At 43.3% G+C, this 13196-nt stretch overlaps 1 protein-coding gene across 1 annotated transcript in view; it reads left to right on the forward strand.

Moving 5' to 3' along the window:
- ADARB2 (adenosine deaminase RNA specific B2 (inactive)) overlaps positions 1 to 13196 on the forward strand; it is a 442544-nt gene that overhangs the window by 313165 nt on the left and 116183 nt on the right. The gene's annotated exons all lie outside the window — the stretch shown is intronic.

Below are 13196 nucleotides of genomic sequence, written 5' to 3' on the forward strand. Positions count from 1 at the left end.
CACAAAATTTAGTAACATCCCTTCATATAAGCCTCGCAATGGAAGAGACTGAGTCCGTACAGCAAGAGGCATGGCATGAGCTATATCTCTCTGCTCCCTTCTCTAACAGCTGTCAAGCATAGACTTGGGATGATGGGGTGCTTTGCACAAACAATAAACAGCCAGCAGCCAAGGAGATCATCTAAAATAAAGAGCTAGTTAATACTTGCTGGTATCCTCTCAAGAATTTAGACACAAACACTTACTAGAAACGTCACCATCATAGCCAGTACTGGAAAGGACATCCCACACAGGTAAGCAAGGAACAAGGTGTACCTTGCCTCAAAGTGATAGTGAACATCCAGTATGCAAACTTCCACCCCAGAAAAAATATAGGTATGCAGAGTATATAAATAACCATGATCGCAATGTGTCTCCCATTCTTCCACTCTCTTGCAAATAAGGAGAACTGTGTATTTTCTTAACAATCTTCCTGTACTCAATAGTTTTAGTAGTATTCCCTGCACAGAAGCGAAGCGTAAGTATGCACTGTGCAGAAAGAAGAGGTCTGTTGGCTGCAAACCTCAAGTGCACAGGTGAAATCAGCCACCTTCCTTGGTGCACCAAAAACTCAGCTGTGTGTATTGTTACTGATGGGTGAATACTCATGACCCACTGGAGGAGAAGAGCCAAAGCATACGCGGAAAAAAAACCCAGTAATTGTAGTCAGCTTTCCAGAGCAACTTACTATATTGGATGGGTAAGTACTGTCTCAGTAACTACATTATCTATATTAAAAGACAATACTGGGGGGAGGGAATGAATGAGACCCTGAGCCAGAAGCACGCAGAATGGAAAGCATCTGGAGAGGCACCCTTACTCGTAATGAGTACTTAGAAACTATTGCAGCTGCTACCTGTGATTCAGCTCTATACTCACATCTCTCTTGTCTCTCCACAGGAAACCAGGAAGCCATTCAGCATTCACAGAAGAAGAATGTTTCCCACCTCCTGTGCTGTGCAAACCACAGCTGAGCCACAGTAGTGAGAGGTGGGAAGCCAGCTGTTCCCTGCTTGGGGCTTCCATTTCCCAAAACTCCTGGGATGTGTAATAGACAACAGCAAAACCAGTGCATCACTGTCTAGCATGAAGATGCAACAATAAGTCAAGCTGTCCCCTACTTATCATGCACCTTTCTCAAACCCAGGGGCTCCGGAAGAACAGACCAGTCCTCCAGAATGCTATTATCGTTCATTCCACCATCAATACTGAGCAATAAAAAGTGTGACTGTTTCAGCTGCGCTTCTGTTCTTATGATCATGAACAGGCAGGAAACCTCCGTCTCTTGTTACTTAGCTTAGTATTCTGCCCATGGTCTTGCTGGGGGAGCATCTGGAAGAGCAGGAAGTGCTACATACACATAGTGTTTAATATTGGTATGAGAATGAACCTTCAGACTGCAAATTAATGTAAAGGGAGTGTCACTGTGATGAAAGGAGCTGAGAAAAGTAAAAGGCCTCCTGAGTCAGAAAACTTATTGAATGGAACTGTTGGTTTATGTGCTTATCACCCTGACAGTCTGCAACCCTACACTGCCTTAGGGATATGCATGCATATGGCTCTTCCTGGCCATTTTCCTGGATAGCTGAAGCCAGCAATTGAACCTGAGAGTTCTTTTATGCCTTAGCTCAGTATACAGTTCCGATGAATCTTCCCTGGCCAGAGAGTGATTGTTTCAGATTGCTGCTCCTTGACCTGCTAGAAGAATAAGCCTCTCTTTAAGTACAACCTTGAAGCTGATGGCTGCAGGCACCTTTTGAAACCTTATGCTCTGACAGGCCTCCAAAGACTTCACTCGCCCAAGGGAAATGGTGTAGACTCTTTGGAGTTGTCCTTGTGAATTATCTGTGAAAGGGGTGTAGACAACAGAGTGCTGCTATGGCATCCTGGTTATTGCTGCAAATTGATTGGTGCATTCTATATATGGGGGTCATATTTGGTACACTGAGGCTGCAGGTTCTCATGATGGCAGTGGAAACATCAAAATGCAGTGGGAATGACTGTTGGTATTGAAATGTTTGTGGCTTATTTCTACTTTGCTTCCTATATTGTTGCTGGTAGTATATAGGAATGCAATTACATTATGCAGACATTAGCCCCGGGCATAGCAACACTAGCACAGCGAGACCGTAAGATCTACATGCCAGAATATGAGGCCTTCGTTTATATTGTTGTTTCAAAGCTGTTGCATTCAAATAAACTACCTGATCTACATGGACAAAGAATTCCATGATATTTCTGCCACATGTTCTTGGTATCTTTCTTGGATCGTTCATAAGACATAATATTTCTTTAGGGAACTGAGAAGTCCACACATCGGGAGTGATAAACAGTGCAATCCTTAACAGACTTAAATTGAAGACTGTGAGCTTAGAAAGGTTTAATGCTGTTTAGGATTGCAGTCCCTGACCTTACCAGGGGCTGCTTCTCTTCAGCTCGCCTTGAATTCTGATTTACGCTTTGCACTTCTAAACAAATTCAGGAGAGGAGGGGAGCTATTCTACAGTGTAATAACTAATCCTGTGAATGGCAAGTGTGCTGCTAAATGTCTCTTATAATGGAATTAATCTGAAGTCCCATTAATATGGAATTGTGTTTTGAAACTGCAGACCCATTTATACATTGCATTTACCTGATCCATTGTGCATTCATCTACAGCGTGTTCTGTACTGTGATATCATACACAGGAAGTACAGCTATTGTTTATGCATCCGTAGCTCCTTACATAATCCATGGCGCAGTGTAACTGTGAGCCAAAGACAAATGCACAAGAACAGTTTATGCAAACTTGAGGCTATAAAACCAGTAATATAGTATATCTGTGGGAATAATCAGCATATGTGAGAATATCCAGAGACTGTACACGAGGCAAGAAATTGCTTATATTGGAGATAAGGCAGAGCAAATGGGTCTGACTGAGATCGAAACGGGCAGATGGATTTCCTATGGAAATCTATTGCTTTGGGCTGGGAAATGGAATTCAAGATGCAGTTCCTCTAGGGGATTTCACACATCCCTGGTAAATTGGCTTGCTGAGTCAGACCCAGCTTAAGAAGCAGAATATAGCACTGTGTATTTTAAGTGCAGAATAGAATATATAGAAATGAGTGTAGCAACTGGAACAGTTTGTGCGAGTCTGTCTAAATAAATATCAGTTAGCTTGAGAACATTGCCAGGGACCCCTGTGCATGAAGGACTGCCTCTCTTTGTGCAAGACCACATGACAGTTAATGACATGACAAGAGTCCTTAAAAACTGTTCCATTTATGCACCAAGTGAGAATGGTGGTGGCCAGAAGCAGCTGGACATTTACCTTAATGGCACCCCACTTGTGGAATCTTTTTCTAGAAACTGTTTGTATTCTTCATGGACAGAAATTACAAGCATTATTTATGCAGCTGTAACTTGTTAAAAATCCGTGATGCAGTGGGACTGTGAGAGAAAGGCAAGCGTACAAGAGCTGGAGTGATTAACAGTGTATGCAGGTTTCACTGATAATGTCGTTTGTCTGTGGGCATAATCGACATATTTTATCATCTCTCTTATTTCTGAAAAGGCTTTTGAATTATTTTTTCTAATTCTGTTCTGCCTATTCCCTGGTAATATCTTTGACATTTTTGCTTTGCTGTTTTTAACATGCTTTTTGCGGCTTTATTGATTGATCTTGTTTTATGGATAAGCCATTTTGAATGTCTAAAAAAAGAAGTGTAAAAATATTCTTACAGGTCAGAGAGAGATGTAGTTAATCCTTGCATCTGTATAGCATTTTCAGCTGTTCAGAGCATTTTGCTTACATTGTCATCTTGTACACTGATAGCTAAGTGGCCCTGATATGTGTATACGTACACCCATGGATTGGGGCCACTTGAGAACAAACCAGGTTTTTCAACAACCTTAGAGGATTCCTTAGGGTTGCGAAAAAATCTGCAACCCAAGAACAAATTAATTCCCTCCAAACACTTACCTTAACTCTGAGCATGAGCCCCAGTCTGGGTTTGGGGCAGTGAGCCACCAGAGGCATGGATAAGGAGGCAGCAAGCTGGGTATGTCAGAAGTGAGCCACCCCAGGCCCTGCTGCAGAGGCAGCAAGCTGCTCCAAGGCCAGGCACAGTGTAAGTGAGCCGCCTTAAGCCTGAGTGCAGTGGCAGCAGTGAGCCGCTTGCGGCTTGGATGAGGACAGGGCAAGCCAACCCCAGTGTAGGGGCAGCGAGCCACTCTGAGGCCGGGTGCAGCAGTGTTGAGCTTCCCCAAGCATAGTGGCAGTAGCAAGCCACCTGATGGCCAGACAAGGAGATGGTGAGCCAACCCAAGCCCAGGGGAAGCGAGCCTTCCAAGGACTGGGCAACAAGAAAGCGAGTCACTCGAGGTCTGGGTGACAAGCCATTCTGACGGTGGCCATGGCAGTAGTGAGTCACCCCAGGGAAGGGTCTTTGGAAAGTGGGGAGGAGAAACCAGAGAGTGCCTTGGGAGGGGGAGGAAATAAGAAAAGGTATTTGGGAGGGAGGAAGATGAGCAGTCAGGTGTTTAGAAGGGCCCCCCAATCCCCACTCCCATGGCTTGCACTTGTATATTCTAATAGTCAGGTGTGGTCCCATCTGTAGATACTTAAATCTGTGGATTGGACCCATATTGATAGAAGGGATAGTTTTCTCCAAACTGGTAGGACCTTCGAGGTTAGCAGAAAAATCTGAAGCCTTCAAAAAAACAATGTGGGGAGAGTTAAAAACCCAAAACAGAAGAATTGTTATCTGCACATGTGCAGACAACATTTCCTCTGAGCCAGTGATGGGGAGATTCTCTGCATCAGGCCTCAATAGTTCAAAAGACAAGACTTGCTATCTCCTTTATGAGGATAAAGAGACAAGCCGGCCACCCCCTATCCTGCGAGGCAGGCGAAAGGCAGCGTGGGGGGCTGCGGGGCCGCCCACGCTGCTGCCTGTGCCCTCTGGCAGCTGGCAGCTGCTCCCGGCACCCCCTCCCTGGTGGTGCCAGGGGCAGACTACCCCCCCTTCCCCCCCTCGATCCGGCCCTGATTAATACTAGCCATACTGGCTCACGAACTTGGGGGTTCAATGATTTTCTTCTCTCGCATTTTTAAAAGGAACACTGCTTTTATCAATTGACAGCCTTAATAGCAGTAAACAGACAACCATGCATTTAAATTCACAATCTTTCCTCAATTGAAATACTTTCCCTTATTAAACCTGCCCCTTCCAATTGGTTTTGTTGCCCAAAGACTAAAATAACAAAACAAAAAATTCTGTATGTGGCCTGGCTGCCCTTGTGCGGGCCACTTTGCCTGCAGAAGCCTGTTACCAGCCCGCTACAAAATGTTGCATTTTGGTAGGATAAGGCATTTGGAGACACAGATGCTTTATTGGTTGCTTTATCTCCAAAGGAGATGTAATTAGGTTTGCACTGGGTCGCTTTGGAATAACTTTCTTCTCATTTGAATCTTACCAGCCCTGCCTACTTGTAACGTAATTAACAAAGGGCATAATCCAACCACAGTTAAGTTAAATGCATGCTTAAATCAATGGGCTTAAACATGCTTCACCTTTGCCGCATCATACCCACAAATTCTACATTAACTTCCCCCTTCCTGGTCTGAAAAGGCAACTAAACATCAGATGAGCTTGACAAATTATTAACCTGATGGTTATTTGCTTTTTCAGGCAACAAAGCAGAGATCTTGTTTATTTGTTCATGGGGGAGGTTTTCATCTGAACATCATAAGCCTGAAGAAGGGTTCTGTGTAGATTCGAACAAGCTCTTAAAACCCTGATTAGCTCGTATAAATGTCATCTTGCTGTCCTTAAGCGAAGATAACAGGGCCCTTTATAGCTCCTGCTAACTTTGACTTATTTACTAATTTGAACAGAACTGTCCTCTCCGGAGAGCTAATGGTGAGGATTTGTCTACTGACTGGGCGCTGAATTATTACTGTTCTGAGGCATTATCGTGAGAGGAGCTTGTTCAGGGACATTACATCCCAAGCAGAGAGCAAGGGTTTTTATTAGATGAAAGCTTGCTGTCTCTGTCCACAGTCATCATCTCATAAGGATGCCTTTAAAAGCAGCCCCTCTTACAGCTATCAGTTACTCCTCTGTTGCTTTTTCCAGCACTGTGAGAAAGCAAGAGGCCCGCTTCAAAAATCTGCCGGCCCTCATTAAAGGCTGCCACTTCCTCTTGGACTCACATCCTATTGTTTATGAGGTTCCATTATTACTGACTTTGCACAGGCTAAGTTTATGCCATCCCTTCCAAGCAGGGTCACGATGCAAGCACATGGCACAAGAGAACACCACTCTGTGGGTCCCGTGCACACCTCCTGTGCCTGAATCAAACTCCTGGCATTCATTCCCGAATTGCCTTCTTTATCTGTTTATGGCCAGTATTCACATCTGAGAAGCTGTGCATTTATTCGAACAGCTTTTCATTTCCAGAATGCAGAGCAGCAGGTTGATGCGGGCTACCGCTGAGTTCTGACTCCCTCTTGTGGTGCTTCTAACACATCTTACACAATGTTTTCATGTTACCTTCACAGGGAAGACAGAAGGGAAGGAATAAACAACAGAACACTCTGCTGTGTTCAAAAAGTAAGACAAGGAAATAGCTCCACTCCTCTTTGGTTCTTCATTGTAATCAATTAGGGATTTTTAATTGCATACAGCTGATGAGACTACTTTCACAGGTTCTTTAGGAATACTTGCACAGACTTTATGTATATAACAGATTAAATGGGAGAGAAGCATGAGCAACTGAAATCCAACGCTCATTTACAGTGCAATCCTAAGAAGAGTTACTCCAGTCTAAGCCTGTTCAAATCAATCGGTTTCGACTGGTATACCTCTGCTTAGGGTTACATTGTTAATGTATTTATTTATTTGCTTACTTATTTTTCCTTTCTTTTCAATGGGGACCCATAGTGTTTTATATTGTTTTCCTCTCCCCCCTTTTATCCTCACAACAACTCTGTGAGGCTGGCTGAGACTCTATCTACCCATTACAAAGTCCTTGTGTTTGTAAGGGAACAATGCAAGCACTTTGCATCACACGTGCAATGGGAGTTCTATGCCTCCCCAACTCACACCAGCTCTTTTCTGTTTGCGACCAAAGCAAGCAAGGAGAAGCGGCTTTAGTCTCTCCTCCTGCTGTTTTTGCATCTGCAGACTGCCTCATGGAGCCACTATTGGATCCATTGTGAAACTTACATGTAGCTGCATAAGTAAAATTATTTTTACAGCAGAGCCAATGCGGTTTCTACCAGGGTAGTTTGCAGATGCGAAAACAGCAGGGGTAGATGTCAGCACCACTTCTCCCTGCATGCTGTGGTCAGAAACAGAAGAGAGCCGGAGTGCATCTGTGAAGCAGAAAACTTTCGTTGCACTTGTGATGAAAAGTCCACATCTGGTTCCACAACAAACACAAGGACTTTATAATGTCTTAGTGGAGCCTGAGAGTGTGTGACTAGTCCAGGGTTACCCAACAAGTTCCCAAGGCAGAGTAGAGATTCAAACCAGTTCTCCCAGATTCTAGCCTGGCACTTTAACCACTACAAACCAAAAAAGCCGAAGCTCAAGGAGATTAGGAAGGGTTACAATGAAACACCCTGTGAAACGAATTCGGTTTCGTTTTCCCAGCCATGTCGGATGCTCCTCTCCGCAGGTCCGGGAGGAAGCGCCCGAGCAGCCTGACCGGATGGTTGACCTGCGAGGGTTAACCCCCCAGGACTCCCAGCGAGGGGGTCAGGGTCCGGAGCGCTGCGGGAAGAGCCCCCTGAAGTCGATGCAGGGGGTAAATTGCCCGTTTGCTCCTACGGAGGCCGGCAGACTTGCGCAGCACATCGCGTGCTGCCGGGCCATGGAGAATGGCAACAAGCAGATTTAAGGTGAAAACCTGTAAGTAGCTAATCCCTTCTGTCATTCCAAGCGTATGCGAAGGATTGGTGGGAGTTGAAGCTAAGAAGGTTTGGATATCTTCCCCTTCATTGAGTTTTGGAACTTAGTTGGCGGACTCCCCCCCCCTAAGATGGCGACGAAAAAGCAGAGCCCTGCTGTGGGCAAATCTGTTTCGGTTGCTTTGCAGGGGAAAGGAGAGTCTCTTGAAGAGGTGGTTAAACAGTCGGTCGCTGAAGCTATGAAGCCCTTTGTTGATAAGCTAAATGAAATCGGTCAAAGGGTTGGCTCAGTTGAGAACAAAGTGAAAACCATCAAAGACGTAGCGTCTGGGGCAGAGCAGTCTGCTCGGGAAAACACAGTACTCATGAAAGCAACAAACAAAGAAGTAAAGCTTTTGGAGAATCAATTGATAGGGTTACAAGTGGATCGTGCTCAGACGGTATTGGGTCTTCAGAATGTGAAGGAGGAGGAAAGTGAAAATTTAAAGGATTTGGTGTCGGAACTTTTGGCGTCATTCGCAAAGGCAACTAAAGAAGAGTTAAAAAGCGATATTCTGGAAGTCCGCTGGACATCTTCAAAATATGCAACGAAGCGTCAGCTGCCTCGCGAGATTATTATCGATTTTTCATCTAAGAAGACTCGGGACACCATCTTATATAATTCGTACAATGTGGACTTGGACTTTCTGGGTAACAAGGTTAAGATATTGAAGGACATTCCATTTTTATCCCGGAAAAGAAGATTCAAATAAAAAAGGTTTGCAGCTTTTCTGAGGAAGCGTGAAATAAAATACAAATGGTTATTTCCGGAAGGTATCTGGTTCAGTTATAAAGACCAAGCCTACAAGGTAACATCGGAAGTACAGCTGAGGGACTTTGTGTTTAATCATCAAGAGTTTCAGCAAGGAGAGGATTTAGAATCTGAAGGGGGGAATGGGGAGGAGGGAGTAAGCGCAGCTACTGTAGCTGTTCAGAGAGAGCTGCGACCGAGACGCAGGGGGGGGGAGAGAAGATCTGATCCTGGCTGTAGTTCGTATTTTATAAGATCTACCAATCTAATAGCATATTAGAAAGTTTAACTTTAAATAATTGTATTATGAAGGGAATGCAATACTTGTAGATGTAGTGTGTGTTTTTCATATGTTGTTTCTTTCCTTTCCCCTTGTTCCTTTTTTCCCTTTTGTAGTTTTTGATGTTAGTAATTAAAAATAAAAAAAAATTATAAAAAGAAACACCCTGTGAAACATACATAGAATGTCAATTTCAATCTTCTATTTCACATGAACAAATTCCGGTTCGTGTACTCAGTCCCGTTCCCAATATGAAAATATTATACACCGATCATTAACTGGTCCTGTTATATGAGTTCTTTCAGTTTGTATCTCTTTTCAATTGCTCCAAAAAGCTTCCGCAATGCTCCAAGAAGCTAGTGGCTGTCACGAAGTGTAGGCAAGCCGCTCGTCCTCCTCCGAGGGTAGAGATAAAGGAGGCACGTCAAGCTGCTGGCTACGAGCTATGCCGGCTCATCTATTTACAGGCTCGTTTCGAGTCCCATCTTCTTCTGGACAATATTTTAATTTTTTGATTGCAGGTTTGATTGAAGAAATAACTAACAAAAAAATTAAAATATTGGCCAGAAGAAGATGGGACTCGAAACGAGCCTGTAAATAGATGAGCCGGCATAGCTCGTAGCCAGCAGCTTGACGTGCCTCCTTTATCTCTACCCTCGGAGGAGGACGAGCGGCTTGCCTACACTTCGTGACAGCCACTAGCTTCTTGGAGCATTGCGGAAGCTTTTTGGAGCAATTGAAAAGAGATACAAACTGAAAGAACTCATATAACAGGACCAGTTAATGATCGGTGTATAATATTTTCATATTGGGAACGGGACTGAGTGACTGTATACACGAACCGGAATTTGTTCATGTGAAATAGAAGATTGAAATTGACATTCTATGTATGTTTCACAGGGTGTTTCATTGTAACCCTTCCTAATCTCCTTAAGCTTCGGCTTTTTTGGTTTCTAGTCATACCGGGAGGTTTCCCTCTTTAGTGTATTTGGAACTTTAACCACTACACCATACTGGTTCTCATGTCATAGCATGCCACTGTTTATTGAAAGGGCTCCAAACACTTCATTGATAAAGCACATGCCTGACAAGCCTAGGGCTAGACCCGCCAGAAGATTCCTTTTTGTACTTAGTTGCTTGTGGTGTCATGAAAAACAGCTCACACTGGTCTCTTGAGCTAAGTCACTCATGGTGTATCCCAGGCTGTTTTCTGCTTGCACAAAACATAGAACAAGGAATCTCTTGCTATGTTTTTTAAAGATTATTTTTCGGTGCTATTGTGCCATATTTGGAACCTGACACTTTTTTGGAACTACTGACAAGGTATACAATGAATATGGTTATTGAATATCTGCCGACAAAACCAGCTAAGTGCAGTGGTAGGTCTCAGTGGTGATAGAGAGTGCTGTCAAGTCATAGGTGACTTATGGCCACCCCTGCTGGAGTTTTCAAGGCAAGAGACTAACAGAAATGGTTTGCCATTGCCTGCCCCTGCATGGCAACCCCAGTCTTCTTTGGCGGTCTCCCATTCAGTGAAACCAGGATTCAGTTAACAGGCAGTCATTTGCATCCTGTGTTGCCTTTGCAAATTCTGGTTTCATTGCCATTGTTCTTTCCTATACTTCCCCTACAGAGACCCATCTGGTATCCCAGCTTGCATTGCAACAAGGGCAGCACCAGGCCACAAGCCAGGAGTACATCAGGATATCCAGTTGGGTTCATCATATGAAACCATATTTATGACTATATGTTTAGCAAACCAACTTCAAACCATGGTTTCGTATCCTGGTTTGACGGACCCTAACTAACCACATTTAGTTGCTTGGCCTGCATTCAGATGATCACACCACCCTTAATTTAATTAAATCATGGTTTCATGTGACGTCTAAACTGATCCACCATAAGGAAGCTTCACATTTTCATAGGATCCTTGAAGAAACTGTAGGGACCAAAATGATTACTCAAGCACAACTCTGCATCATTAGCTTGAAAAGAAAAAAAATTCTACACCACTCCACCGGCAAGTGATTGTTAACCCATCTAATCTAGTCTAGTTCCTAAAAACATAAGAATTGCCTTGTAGAATTAACCCGGGTCCATTGTCAGCCCCTTGTAGCAGTTCCTACGAGCAACAGGAATTGCTTCTGCCGCTGTTTGACAATTGCATGAGCAAAAGAGTGGGGACTGTGGGAACAAGAGATCCCTTTAGTGAGTCAGAGATAAAACAGGTCGGCATTTATTTTGGCAAAAGCACTTGCTTGTGCCACAGAAGGTTAAGTGGGAGGATAGGCATGGGCTGTCAATCAAAAGAATATTTATTTATGTGGGAGGAGGGGTTATTGAGCATATAGTCAACCATTCAAAAAACATTCAAATACTTAAGATGTTCCAATTGTCTAAGGAAAATTCAGACTAGAAAACTGAGAAAAAGGATCTGAGGTGTAGCATATTTTCCTTCCATCATGTACTTCGTAGACCTCTTACAAAATAATCAATAAATTTAGTTATCTCTAGTTATTGGCAGTCTTAAATCGTGCTTTTAAATTGGGGTGGGTAGCATTTTTTTTTTAATTTCATTCCTCTTGTAAGCTTCCTTGAGTTCCTGCATGGTAGAAAGGTGGCTAATCAATCATTGATTGATTGATTGATTGATTGATATTTTAGGAAATGTGTTTATATCACCCAACAATTGTCATTTCTTCTCTGTTTTGGTCACATTTTTGATTAACTACCTCTCCCAGGTGTCTGTTCAATGATAGTTTCATTTACTGCTTGATAAGTGGTTACTATAGGAGACAACTATAGGAGATGATTGTAAAGTGTGATCTTTGTTGCCATCTTAAAAATAGAATTCACCATTCCTAGGTCTAATTCTTTTCTTGTTTACGTCTTTCTGACAGTGCAATCCTATGCAGAGTTACTCCAGTCTAAGTCCATTCATTATAATGGGCTTAGTCTGATAGGATTGCATGGTGAGATGCCTAGCATATTCACAGAAAGATTTTTCCTCTCAGTGCCTAATGAACCATGTATGTTAATAATGTGAACAATAGTTTAGAATAGCACATCTGTTAAACTGCTAAGACCTGGCTATTTCTAAAAGCCATAAAACAGAAAAGACATGCAGTGGTAGATCATAAAATAAAAAAAAACATAGAGAGATAATTCCTGGACTTTTATACTTAAAATTAACTATATTGGCTATATTCGAGTGATATCTGAGGACAACAGAAGTCTCTTATGCTCAAGGATCTTCCAGTCCTCCTACCTAGCTGTTGAAAATATGATCTGTATTTTTAGCAGGTAGGGGACTTCCTCAGCATTTATTTGGAGAAGGCACTCCTTAACCCTCTATACACACTCATACAAAAGCCCCCGACTGAACTCTTTCACAGTTGTGTACGTGGTGCGGAGGGGGGGTATCCATCAGTCGAAGACTGTCTGCTCCCAGGATCACTTTCACTAGATTGTGGCAATTTTCTGCACTCTGGCCAAATTATCCATGTATTGTCAAGCTCGTATCGTATCACATGCAAAGCGGGTGATGAGGTAAAATTTAAAACACCAAAAAGGATGTAACTGATGAGCTTGCCCGTCAGCCATCACTGTGCCCCCCATGAAGGTCAGGGTCTTAAGGACATTTGAACAGAGGTAGCTTGATGTGTTGCCTGACCAACCCTAACCTCCATCTGACAGGCTGAACCCCAGTGGTTTCTAAATGCAACTATTTCAGATGAGGCTTGAGGTAAACAGGGGTGAAAATAACCTTTACTAACTTTTTTGGATAAAGTAAGTTTGTTCAGTAAAGTTCTGAGGTTTCAGTTAACAATTTAGGAGTGCAGAGAGCAGTTGTCAGCCAAACTTTTGTTCTGAGATGAGTCTCTGGCCTTTCCCCAACCTGAGGAATCTCACAATGTAAGTTTGAGCCCCTTCTGGAAATTCCAGTTCTGTAGCAACCCCCCCCCCCCAAACCAGTGTTAAAGTGTTCACTGAAATTAGCTTGCTTCCTCCCAAAAGCCAAGTTCTGAGATGACCCAGTTTCCTGAGACAGGAACCCTCCAGTCTCACCCCTTTGAGGATCAAATATTCTCAAACCATTTATTGTTTCAGTCTGCTTACATTCGAAGCCAGACTCTGAGACAGGATCTCTCCAGTCTCACGCTCTGAAGGATCACACCCTGTCTGAC

This window comes from Eublepharis macularius, chromosome 11 (assembly GCF_028583425.1).
Source record: "Eublepharis macularius isolate TG4126 chromosome 11, MPM_Emac_v1.0, whole genome shotgun sequence".
Classification (NCBI taxonomy): domain Eukaryota; kingdom Metazoa; phylum Chordata; class Lepidosauria; order Squamata; family Eublepharidae; genus Eublepharis; species Eublepharis macularius.